The following is a 13,807-nucleotide window of genomic DNA, read 5'->3' as shown; positions in this document are numbered from 1 at the left end:
AAGCAAGGCGCCTAACAAACACCAGGTGCATGTGGCTAGAGTACAATGAATATTGAGTGCAACTGCTCGCAGACAGATTGTACAGCCTTTAGCAACTGTTACAGGAGCTCTATGTACTACCATGACCAGGCGGCAGAGGCCCATAAAGGTAGATGCCCACACGATCAAACGGACGGGCAGGGCAAAGTAAGGGCTGCAATGGTCCGGAAAAGTGCTGCGGTGGTCACTTGCGGCGTTGGCAGTCAAGGCACAAGCGAATGTACTTTCATAGAAGGGTGTACAAAGGCATACAGAGGTATGGTCTAAATTTAGTTATTGCCCACAAGATGGCCACAAACATTCTTTTCCGGACACGGAGTAATTGATCTTGGCCTTAGACAGCGTGCGGTTGGCACAGGCGACAGCATATTCATGAAATCCAGGCTTCCGTTGTGCAAGCACAGCACCAATGCCGATGCCACTAGCATCCGTGTGAATCTCGGTTGGAGCGTTCTGGTCACATTTCGGTTGCAACGGTGCCGTTTCTCAGCTCCAGGAGGGGGTCAGAGCACACCTCCACCACTTGCAATGGGTTTTTCGGGCACAAAGCACGGCCCAAAGCACTGAACGGCGTTCACAGTCAACGGTTGCAGCAGCACCAACCGGAAGCACGCGCTCGCCGAGAGCAGTCCCGCTGCCATGTGGGCACTTCTTCGTCATTACAATTGTGACATAAAAACAAAAATATACTCAATACATAGAAAACATGCAAGAGCCGAAGCTTAAACTGCAAGCCGGGGGAAAGAAGAAAAGACGAAGTAGCAGAACTACCTGCTGTGAGGAACCATAATTCCATGCCGCTACCAAAGCAGCCACACAAATGTTCGCTCTGTGGAAAGGTGCACAAGCCCCGTGACTGCGCCACCTAAGGCCTGACTGTTGTACTTCACCAAATCTGGGAATTTTTCACATGTGTGTAAGCAAAGCCGCCAAGGCAGCAGCTCTTAAGACAAATGAACTGAGCGCCATTAAGGCCCTCAGCAGCAGGTTCAACAAGATCTTTTCTGGTATTCGCCTCCTACAAGATCAATGCAGCATTTTTGAAAAATAGCATTTGGAATAGAACACTATAGCAACAAATGCAGGACCTAGAAGTACAAGAGTAGCAGCTTGTTAGTGCAACAAGCTCACAACATAAAAGGTTCCAAAGCTGAGAAAAAATTCTGGTGTAAAGGGGTGTATCCGCAGTGCAGGTCTGTGGTCGTAGATCAAAGCGCGTCATGATGAGCACACTCTCAGGAGCCACTCAGGATCCACCGCTGCACTTCGCCAACCTCTTCATCCTGCCGCTCGAACTGCTGCCAGTCATTCCCATTACTCTAAAATTTTTTTACCTCCTGCAGAGAAGTTGGGATACGGGTAGCATGAGCAACTGCGGATTATAAACATACTTGATTCAAAATGCATGGGACAGTGTTGAGGACTGTGCATTTCTTACTTATATGAAGCTCTTCTGGATGAGCACCCGTCGTGCCCGCATTCCTGACAGGCTGTCGCTGACAGCATCAACAGGTGGAAGGTACTGTGGCCGCCTTGCTGCTGTCGTGCTGGTGCGAGTCGGTGGAGTGCCCTGATTGGGAGCGCTTTGAATAGGAGGCTGCGGCTCCTTCATTAAGCATGCAAAGTTCTGCAGGGCTGCATAAGCTGTTATGATAACTGCAGCTTGTTTCGGCTTGTGCTGGAGCCCCATATCCAGACAAGGGAAGCGGCGCTTCCAGACACCGAATGTCCTTTCGACCACATTCCGTGTCTTTATGTGGGCTTTCTGGTACCTGCATGCGTAAAAGAATATTGCATTGATTTAATGCCACAGCTCGAAAGTGTGGTCAAGCTTTGTCCACTTTGTCATGCACTGTCATTGGAAACATATTAACTAACCTTCCTTGCGGTGAATTTGCCGGGCCAGGGTCTGACAGCGGTGTCATCAGGAAAGGCTGGCATGCATAGCCAGCGTCTCCCAGCAGCACTCCAGGCACCCGACCCTCCTCGTAGAGCACCCGCAGGCGGGAATTGTCGAATATCCGACTGTCATGCACAGAGCCTGGCCAGTCGGCAACAATGTTAAAAAATTGTAATTCGGGTCCGCTAACAGCCTGCACCAAACAAACAAAAAGACCAATCAGCAAAGGCAGGGCGACATACGGCACCTTCTACTTCTTCAACTCGTAATGCAAATGTTGACACAATAGCCTATCTTTGAGAACGCGCAGTTCTTGAACAAGCGTGAAACCCGCTCTCGAGCGCAAGGGAGCAAAAAAAAAAAAGAGACACGACAGACAGTGATTGCGTGCTGCTATAGCGCCTAGAATGCAGTGGCATACTCTTCACGGAGCATGGAGAACGAAGCTACATTATAAAGCAGTACTGGCTTTAAATGAAATTTGTGGGCCTCGATCGCATATTCCAAAGAGACACATTTCGCTATCTGTCAGCGCTCGACGCAAGCATGCTTGTTTGGTTTTAGGTTTTAGGAGTTCCCAAAGTCAAGCTACGAAGGAGGCCGTAGTGAAGGGCTCCGGAAATTTCGACCACCTGGGGTTTTTCAGCGTGCACCGTAGTCGCACAGTACACGGGCCCCTAGCGTTTCGCCTCCATCGAAATGTGACCACCGCGGCCGGGATCGAGCCCGTCTTTCGGGCAAGTAATCTTGTGATTGTACGTTCGTAGCACCGCGGTGAAATAAATAAAATGACAATACGTCCACTACGCGAACGAATACGCATGAGCTGAACAGTCGTAACTGTTCAGAGAACTTCAATTTTCATTGCTCACCTGCACATTGATGGAGAAATAGCCTTTGCGGTTCCGGTAGACTTCCGCATCTGCACCACCCGGGCTGTTGATGCGGACATGCGTGCAATCTATGCAGCCGGTCACACCAGGGAATTCAGCGATGTCGTAAATGTCCCGCATCAGCTTTCCAAACTGCGAGGCGGCTGGAAACTGCACCAGCATCGGGCGCAGGTGCTTGGCAATCAGCAAAGTGACCTTGCCAACTGCGCGGCACACCGTGGGCTGCGAAATCCGCACCAGATCCCCGGTGACGGTTTGGAAAGTGCCGGCCCCGTAAAACCTCAAAGCCAGGAGCAGCTGCAGCATCGGAGGCACAGGCTGTCCCCTGTTGTCGGGACTTTCACGCAGGGGCAACATGGTCAGCAGCTCCCGCACGGCGTTCTTGGAGAACCGATAGCGGGCGAGGAACTGCTCGTCGTCGTAGAGTTCCATGGGGTTCCCCCGATCACGTAGCGCTGGCCGTGGAATCTTCGGCAACGAATGGGCCTCAGAAAATGCTACGTCCATGGCGTGGCAAGCGAACTCGAACGCAGCTACCCTCCGTGCGACGTCCGATCGGTAGGTGGCCATGTTGGAAAATACAACGAAGTCGGCTTCAAGCAAGCTCCTCAGCCGACTTGAAGTTGGACCGAACTAGGATCGAGCCAAGCCGGTTGCAAGTCGCACTTCAAGCCGAGTTCGGTTTATGAAACACGATGGAGCTCACTTGAGACCGATGGAAGTTAAGTTCGAGCCAAGTTACATTTCTGCATTCGGGGGTAAGTGACTGTAGCATAGAGTAAATACGACGCTGGCACCCTTCCTTATTAGTTAAGGTAAATAGGCAAGAAGCATCGCGGGGAAGCAAAGAAAAGGGGACGACGCGGGGCAAAGTCCCCAAAGGACTCACGAGTGGAGGCCGCAGCATTTTTTCATCAATGTACAAGATGATCAGAGAAGTTGCTGGTGAACATTTATAGGAACACTCACTTTCAATTGCAGTTCCCAGGTAACCCCAAGATTGGCCTTCAGATTGTTGACCCGTGTGGAAAACGGAGCAGGGTTGACAGATCGCTCCGACCACAGGCAGCCAAATTGGCCTCCGCAGCAGCCCAAATGTAGCCAAAAGCGAAATGTTGATTGCAACGCAGGTGCAACACTGAGCAATTTTGCTACACAGAAGCTGGTCTTTCACAAAATGGCTTGCACTGCTAGCACTGCTGCCATCACCTAACTATTCGGGTTATGGACGCAGATGATGGTGTTTGCCTGCACTCTCACTACTTTTTGGAGAATGGACGATACAGTTGAAAGTTTGGCGTACAACAGTTCTATTAAACTATATGCGAGGCAGTCAATGTCGCTGAGTCGCGCATCAATCGCCCCCTTACAGGCTAGCTGCAGGGAATGACACACAAGCTTCACAAGCTCGCATTTTCTGCCTTCATTTTTGTGCAACGGCGGCTCACTGGCACAAAGCCGAGAAAAGGTGTAACAAAGTCAATAAAAATATTCTATTTTCATTTTTTTGTTCGCATGCACAGGAAACACTGTAGCCCAAAAATACCGTCAAGAAGTTTTGACGCTAACTCAGACGAAATGTCGCGCAACTTGGCTATTATAGCCCAATCTGGCAACCCTGAAACCAATTTGCCAGAGGAACTCGTCCACTATGAATACATCTACACACTCGCAGTGCGAAACGAACGCGCCTTGAAGAAGCTTCAGCCGGAGGTGAAAACTTGCCGCTGTATTGTGTCACTGCTGTTGTCTTCGCTTCGTTGATTTAGAAAGTGTATGCTCGCGAAGGAGCCCTTATTTTCTAGAACTCATTTGAAGATCCCAAGTTCTGTTCGACCATTTTCGGAGTGTGGTGAGTTCAACACAGGCATGCAAACGCAACCAAGCTAACGAGGTCAACAAGCCTACAACTGCCGCCAACTGTGCAACGACCTGAAACCGCCAAATTAGGCTAAAAAAATAGTGCTCTTGCTTCGTCATCCCCTTTTGTGAAATCTGATGAATTTTTTCCGCCGACAGTCACCACTTTCAGCGATTGCTGCAAACAAAAAAAAATGTTATTTCCGAAAAAGGAATAAATTCTGAGAAACACCCACTGATTTTTCACAGAATTAAACACTGCAAAGTCCTCCACTTAGGTGTTGTAAACCGTGTAACAGCCAATACTGAGCCGGTATTAACACGGGAGTTCAGAGATTGCTTACAAGAAAGAAGTCAACGGTCCCTGATATCAAGCAAATGGACGGGAACATACTTGTGTCTTGGTCGGGAAAAGAGTGTAATTCAAGAATTTATCATTCTTGTAATAGAAAATAAATACCAAATATTCTACTATGTGATGCCGCATTAGATTCCGACACAGAAGAAAATAAAGAAGTGTTTACTTATGGCCTTGTTGGTTTATGATGTTGTTGCCTTCTTTGAAAATGATTCTCTGAAAACAAATACAAGAGGAATAGCTTTTTATTGGGCTATAATTAACACCCTCGAAGCAAACCAGGCTTGACGGTGGCGACAGGAACATGCGCAGTAGCCAGCAGACTGGCAACGCTGGTTTAACGACGACAGCGACCTCGGCAGAAGTGCCTCAGACACTGCAGCCTGTAATCATTACCGCTGGGAGCGCTCTGGTAGCTTTCCTGGGTTTCCTGTCGGGGTAAACAAAAACGTGTAAAAACTAACGCGACAAGAGTTTGCTACCGTGTTTATATGAAACTAGCACCAAAGATGAACACGAGAGGGCTTTTGTAATCAGTTAACGCATGCTTAGGCTCTACACTGCTGGCGCGCCCCAACCAGCTGCTCCTCCAAAAGCCGCAGCCGTAGTCCAAAAAGCGCCAGTCTACAGTTCGCCTCGCCGCTTTACAATGGCGCGATGCGTCATTGTTCGTAGCGATAGATATCAGTCACAGATTGCTCCGACACAGTGTCTGGCTGACAGGTAATTTCCGTTCAATTTTGTTTTTTTTGGTTAGCATTTCTATGTTGGCGGCCATTTTACGCTTCGTATGAGCTGACTGTCGATGACAGGGCATCCCCTGTCGAAAATCATCGTGAGTGGCAACAGAAGCGCTCGCCTCTGCCACACCAGCTTAGTATTCATCGGCGGAAAACATGTAGGCGTTGCACGTAAATATGACATTCCTGTATTATCGCAGTCGTTGCCGTCAATGGTGAAAGAAAAAGCGAAAACATAAGACAGAAGTTCGTTCAACCTTGTCAGGGAGCGCCATTTCATGGAATCGTTCAGGCGTAAATATTAAAACACAGTGAGTATTTAGATGAAGGAGCCAGGGAAATCGTATTACAATTTGAAGAGATTTCCGCACCTGTCTCGAGGCGTTGCTTTTACACTTTGAACATCCTGCTTGTAGCGATTTTTACACGGAATCAGGAAAAGAAGTAGGCGGTAGGATAGTTGCGCGGGATACCGGCAAGCTCTTTCAGGAGACGAATGATGCGATTAAAAAACTTGAAAGCATCAAAGTCTCTAACAAAACATGCAGAATTGAACTGGCCGAGATATGGAAGTTAATCAATAAGCGTAAGGTAGCCGACATAAGGAAGTTTAGTATGGAGAGAATCGAGCATGCGCTAAGGAACGGTGGAAGCCTAAAACCTGTCAATAGGAAATTAGGCTTAGGCAAAGTCTTCAAATTAAGTTTTTGGCGTCGAGGATTGTAAAGTTATGTCACCAGACAAGAGTTCAGTACCACCCCGAGTCAGCCGCCAACTTTTTTGTTATACTGCGGAAATTGCTACATTGCTCAAGATAGAACGAAACGCGAATACTACGAGTTGTACAGTTAAATAGGCAACCTACAATGAAATGTGCAACCTCTAGTGACGGGCGCCACCACTCGGTCGCGCAGCCGCTCGCACCCATCTGCTGTGAGCTGCAAACTTTAAGAAAATGCCGAACGTGCAGGACATAACATTAGCAAAAATATCTGACTCTTTGGATGCTCAACCGTCTTCTTTTCCTCGTCTGTTTCTTGTCTCGATAAGCGTCCCCTGGGACAAAAGTGTTGTGTCTCTCTACGTCCCTGCCTCCCAAAGTTCACGCTGGCCCCCAGATGTTCTGTGGGGGGTATGCGGTCGTCGAAAAAGAAGACCTCGACTTCATGCGCTACAGTCAGCTCGGCCCCTCTGAACAAAAACAACAGTCCAGGTGGCCTCTAAACCCGATCCGTGAGTTCTCTGCACAACCCTCAGACTAAGTGGAATAGCCTTTTTCCTCCGTCCTCATCATCCTGGTACTTCCATGGTCTTGGCCTCACGAATTCTGTCGGTGTTGATTTGAGCTCAGGTGAGCAGAATGTCTTGCACCACACCTTGGGGTTACAAATCCGCTTCGAAGAGTGAAATAATGACTTCACGAGGATTTGCTTCCCCGCCCACACTGTCTTTTTTTGTCCTTTGAAATGCGGACGAGTCTCTGAAATATGTGGACATGGCCGCATGTTGGTGGCATGATGCAAATTATGTGCGTATTGAAAGCGAGTCAACGAGCTCATAAAGGTCCTTCTCCATCCACATGAACTAGGCGAGTGTTTCGGTCACTACATAATGTCAGTGCTGGCCGCGGTGGTTATAAGACGCTGAGACGTTGCGACATAGAGTACAATGTCCCGCGTTCGAACTTGACTCCAGCTGCAGTCTCACTGGAGTCAATATGAAAATGTGCTCGCATACTGAGATTTGCGTTCACGTTGAAGAAAGTTAGGTTGCGAAAAGTTATTCAGCTCCCACCATGTCTGAGCCCATAGCGAACCTTGTGCGCGTAAGAGGCAACTATTAAGAATAGAGGAGCTGACTAATGCATTCGCCAAGGATGCATAGGTGAAGTACTTCACCCTGAGCTAAAGTACGTATTTTTTCAATTCCTTTGTCTTCCTGGGCGATCGTTTTTTTAACCGCTCACAACTCGCACGCAAATCACGCGTATTTTGCGGCAGGAAATGGACAACACCATGCTAATCCTTCGCGAAGCATTGCCGAATGGGTCGCCAGTTGAAGGTAATCGTGGAAAAGGGTAGCTTCGCCCCGAAGAAATGGACCTTCTTTGTCAAAAGTAAATATAAAATTTGCACTTACGTCTGTGCCGACGACATTGCGTTGTTTAGCGGCTACGCCGGATATAAATTTCCTCTATGATCCGTTGACATCATATTTGAGTACTCTTGAGCAGTGGTTCAGCAGCTTACACATGACGTTAAATGTTCTTAAGAGCGGCGTCCTTGTTTTTGCTGTACAGGATCCCATAGTGGTCTCTCTTACGTGTCAGTTACAACCGATACCTCAGGCTCAATTCCTGACATATCTAGAGGTAAGTTATGACAAGCAACTCACCTGGCTGCCACACATTGACCATATCACGGTGAAATTGGTTTGTGCCGTGGGCTTGTTACGTAGGTTGTGCAGTAACCGGTGCGGTATGCGCCGAGATGCGCTATTAATGATTTACAGAATGTTTATCAGGCCCATTTTGGAATTCGAACCTGTGTTGTTTTCTGGCTCGGCTACATACAAACTTCGCCCTCTCGTCCTTCAGGAGAGGGAAGCGATTCGGGTATGCCTTGGCCTCCCAAGTTTGTGGCTACAAATGTGCTGTACCTTGAAGCCCGCATTCACCCTCTTTTATATCGACCACTTTCTAACTGGGCAGACTTAGCTCAGAATTTATGAATCCCATTTCCAGCGTTTACAAAGCATTTTCTGTTGCCAGCCAAACTCCTTTTTTGGCGCCCATTGGTCTCGTATTCATACCCCACAGGCTGTGTTTGTGCAAATTTTACTTGAGCCTTTAGACGTGAAAATTCATAAAATCCGTCCTGCGCTATGCAGTGGGTCCTCTGTTCAAATTGTTTTCGACGACATTTTCTCCCAAAATGCAAACCTTTTACCACCCCATATTCTTAATGGTCTATTAAAAGATCATTTAATTACCCTACCTACAAATATTGCAGTAGCAACCGACGCCTCGAAGTGCAACGAAAAGGCAGGTGTGGGAATATTCTGTAACCGTTTGGACTGGTCCTTTTCTCCGCACCTTCCGGATTTCAGCCTATTTTTCTAGCAGAGTTTCTGGCTGAAGTACTTGATGTACGCAAGCTAGACCTCTGTATTACCGCCGTGGCATTCATTACCGATTCTTTTCCTTTGTGTTCGTCCCTCGCATCGCACGTTGACGGTCCCACTTTAAACGCGTTGTTATCCCTGCTTCCTTCGCATTTGGGCCCCGCGTCACACCCGGTCGCACCAGTGTGAGAGCCAATGAGATATCTGATAACCTCGCAAAGGCTTCCCTAAGCGGCCCCGCGTTGCCTATCCTGCCTGCTACAGAGTATATCACAGCATTTAGGTTACGGTGGCGTGGGTTACTAAGCGCGCAATAGACAATGCTTTTAACATCAGCGGATTATCAGCACCTCGAATGTTCTTGGAGCCAGCAAGTTTGTCTACCTCGGACAGCTTGAAATATCTCTGACGAGGCTGCACTGCCGTATCCCTCCTCTAAATCTCTATATGCACAGGTTTGGTTTGGCGCTGTCTCCCTCTGAGCATTTTGCCGTGAGCCTGAATCTATCGATCATTTTTGGCTCTATTGTCGCCGATTCACCTCTTTGCGAAAAAGGTTGCTGGAGGAGCCCTTGCAGCATCTTGGCCTTAGTCTGAGCAGCGCGCTCTTGCTATCATTTGGCGCCACCATTCTTTGGTTGAGCCACAAATATGTTAGTACCGCTGTTCGAAATTTCTTGTTAGAATCTCATCGACTGCCTTGGTAAATGTAACGTTTTTTTCTATGCATTATTACATTTTGACCTAATTATAACATTTTATTCCTCTCTCTTTTTCCATCCAAACTCTTATCCCTTTTCAGTCCATGCCCTTATTGAGGTAGAATTCACCGGTGTTACTCTGCCGCATGCTTTCTTTTCCCTTTATTGTTTACAGGTGAATAGCAACCTCTGCCTTCCGATTCTTGGCCGATCCACAGTGTAGGTACGTGCCATCTTTTGAGAGGCTGACAACAACAACAAAAACTACAACAGGGGACAGCAGCAACAACATCAACACATTCGGGAGCCATCCTGGCCAGCAACGTCGAAAGACCGCTCCGCCGACTCACCAGCCGGGCTTACCAGGCCCCCTTCAATAAATGGGGATAAACTTCCACGCACCCTCCTAACAAATTGAAAGAATGGGACTGGGAATGTGTTAAACGGGCTTGTATATAAAGGAGCATCTGGGCAATTTTCCAGTGCAGTTTTCTTAGACGCCTCCCAGGAAAATGGAAAGGCAGTTATTGACATTTATTCTGAGGCTCTTGATAGGAGTTATTCTTTTCGGGCCGATGATTTTACGTCTATATTCGTTACCGAAATTTTAGACATTGGGTTGGCCTTGCTGAAGATTTCTTGCAATGTTTCTCACTTACTGAGAGCCTTGACAGCTCTCAAAGGCTCGAGCGACGCTCTTTTGAGCCGTTCCCGTCGTATTTTTAATTCCGGCAAGTGTTAAGATGCGTTTGCAGTTGGCACCTGCAGCCCAAGCAAAAAATCGAGCTCGGCAGGCGACTGGCCCACCATCAGCTGCCAAGCAGTAAATGACTGGCCCAACCTTGACCGCCTTTTTCGGATCGTGCTTGGTTTCTGTTCGTTGCCGTTCATTTGCTGATGATCGTTAGCTGCCTGGCAAGGGACATAGGGCCATCGTCCTGGCCGTGCCTGGACGGTCCATGGAATATCGCCGGGGTGGGGATGGCTCGCACCCGAGCGCGTGGTTTGTACCTGCATTGAGTACTCTAGATATACGATAACTGATTGTAATTTGATTTGGGAATAACTAGAGTATAGGAAGTTTTATTCAGCAAGATGGAAAAATTAATTTAAATTATATTGCCAACGCCACCTGAGTAATTCCACTCAAGTTTAGGAACAGTTGAAATCACAGCGAGATTCATTTATTTTGAGTTTTATTTGCAAATGTATGAACAGATCTGGGCACAATACGCCGTAAAACTTTGTAAGAGCTGTGAAACTCTTAGAATACAACCACTTGCGCTTCCAATAACTAACACAACCACACTAGTCACATAAACCAGCAAGAGTTGAAACATACTTGATGACTAGAATATATGTGGTAACCATGCACTGCACTTTAAAATGCAATTAAGTGATATTGGCATCAAGTAGTGAACATAATAGTGAGCACTGGTTGGTTGGAATGCACGCTCCAGCTGCAGTAGATGCAGCATTTGTTATTCGTTGGTCCTAACTGTATGCTAATAGACGATATGCGAAATTGCTTGTTCGTCTGGAAATACAGCACCCGCAGCTGCAAGTTTCTATCTTGGTTCGATCGAGCTCGTCGGGATAGTGCGTCGTTTGCTATATGCGTGCTTTCCTGCTACCGCTAAGGCTGTCATGAATCTCACGAGTGGAATATCAAAATCCAAGCTTCAGCCGCTGCGCTGCTTGCACTTCTCGTCTTTTACCAATTGTGGATCACTTTAGTCCGCGCCAGATTGCTTCGCTTGAAGTTTGGCGCAGATGATATGATAATAGACTCTTGGAAGTGTGTCAGAAAGTCGAAATGTGTGCCGTTGTCGTTTTAGTCAGCGCATTATCATCGCGATTTCAGTTTCAAGTGGGCAAAAATTCATCTGGTAGGATATACGGAGCGGTTATTTTGCGCTGAGCACACAGATGTGTTTACCTTGACTGCATCAACTTCTGCTGCAATGCAAACTATAGTGCGCACCGACGTCGGCAACTGCGTGCATTACAGTATAACCACACAAGGCCCTCGACGATCAGCGTGATGCCATTCCTTCAACTGCAATGCGCGATGCACAGCCCGCGGTTTTCAACGTCCCTGTTAGAGAGCCCGACGCCGTTGCCACACTTGATTTTCGCTGTCTTTTCTTCTAGCGCCACATTGAAATCGCGGAGCAAGGTTGCTCAGTTGATAATAAAATCACATGACCTGAAGCGTTTTCAGCACAATATCGGGCTTTGTAACGCATGCCTCCTTGACGATGAAATATCTACTTATACATTTTTTGAACAGACTTTCTTCGCTGCGGATATTAAGTTACTTATTGTACCCTAGGGGTCAGAGGCATTGCAGAGAGGAGGGGGTTACACAGGATAAAACAAAACAATGAATAAAATAGAGTGAATATTGTTGGAACAGTAATTAAACATTGTCCTGAATATACAAAGTTAGCGTTAATGCATCACGAAAACGTAAGCTATCTTCAATGGCTTCAATATAGGGGGGGGGGGGGGGGGGGTGGGGGCGGTTCCACTCTATGGAAGTTTGGGGGAGGTGAGACTGAAAACAGGCTCATATTGCAATGCCGACCTTGTGACGATGATCAATGCGAGGGGAAATGTATCCGGGTGTTGAAATGAAGTCTTCACGTAGCGTGACGTGGTGATATAGCTTGTGAAAAAGAGTTAAGTGACTGGTTTTCCGGCGAGATTGTAAGGATGGGAGGGAAAGGTGGGCTTGTGATACTTGCGGTACTGTTATAATTCGAAAGGATGAAGCGAACGCAATTAGATTGAATAAGTTCGAGAAAAACTATGAGGTTTGTAGGCGCATTACGTCACAAGGACGCATCAACGCGTACAAGATATGCGGGCGCGATCGCACCGCATTAGAGGGAACTGCCGTAAGTGGCACCTTGCAACAACCCCACGGTCAAAGAAGCTCTCTGGCCCCCCTAAAAATAATTTAACGCAGGAGAAACTGAACTGTACACGTACAAAAACTAACAAGCAATCGGAGCATGGTTCTCTTCTGAGTGCACTTACTTCGCCACGCCACGAGCGATCGACGTCTGTAAATAAACCGCACCGAGTGCTCATGGCCGCGATTAGCCGGTAAGCTAATGAAAATGCTTCTTCCCGACTGGACTGCATGCTTAAATAACACAGGTGTAGGCGGGCTAAAAAGAATTTGCCTCTTTTATTTCATTGTTCAAATACATGTCGAAATGTTCGAGTCCGACCGACTGTGCGCTATCGGAGAGTTAAGTGCGTGAAATAGGCCCCTAGTTTTGATCGCACACAAAACAGACCCTGAACAATGTCCTAATTTATGTGCAAATCGCCTGTGTTTTGTGAAAATCTGCGCTGAAATCGAAAGCTGTGCACTGTCGGCGTCCGGGCACGTGATACCTCTCGTGAAACTTGATACTATTTGGTTTATGGTTTGGTTTATGGGGGTTTAACGTCCCAAAGCGACTTAGGCTATGAGAGACGCCGTAGTGAAGGGCTCCGGAAATTTCGCCCACCTGGGGTTCTTTAACGTGCACTGACATCGCACAGTACACGGGCCTCTAGAATTTCGCCTCCATCGAAATTCGACCGCCGCGGCCGGGATTGAGCCCGCCCGTTTAGGGCCAGCAGCCGAGCGCCGTAACCACTCAGCTACCGCGACGGCTCTATGATGCTATTTAAACGTTGGCATGGAGGAAAAAGATAAAATTCGATAAGCTGAAACGTACCTGGTTCACGCACGCATTGTAATATCCTCGCAGAGTGCAGAGCATAGCGGAGCAGTGAATGAGGGATTTCACTTCTCAAACAAAGCGCAGCACCTGCCATTCCAGGGCAGTGGCTTATCGCTTAACCGCTGCACAACTGTGCCAGGAGGGGTATGAGGAATACTAGGGATCTAGAATGTAAAGTAGAGAATGACCTATTTCGCATATTTGGGACTTAACCATTTAAAGCTATCGGAACATACGGAGCTTAAGTGTCCCATCCCATTTTTGAAAGCCCCATCACGTATAAAGATCATGCTACACATAATGCTGACTGGATTAAGATTAATATTAAGAGACCCAAACAATAAGAATTCATTTGAAATGGTGGAAAATAACTCTACTCGTCTAAATTTTTTTTATTCGAACTGCAGTTTAGAGGTCTAAGAAAGATCTTCCCGGCCTTTCGTGACC

Source organism: Amblyomma americanum, chromosome 5, assembly GCF_052857255.1.
Source record: "Amblyomma americanum isolate KBUSLIRL-KWMA chromosome 5, ASM5285725v1, whole genome shotgun sequence".
NCBI classification, from domain to species: Eukaryota; Metazoa; Arthropoda; class Arachnida; order Ixodida; family Ixodidae; genus Amblyomma; species Amblyomma americanum.
Note: the sequence above shows the minus strand (reverse complement) of the source record.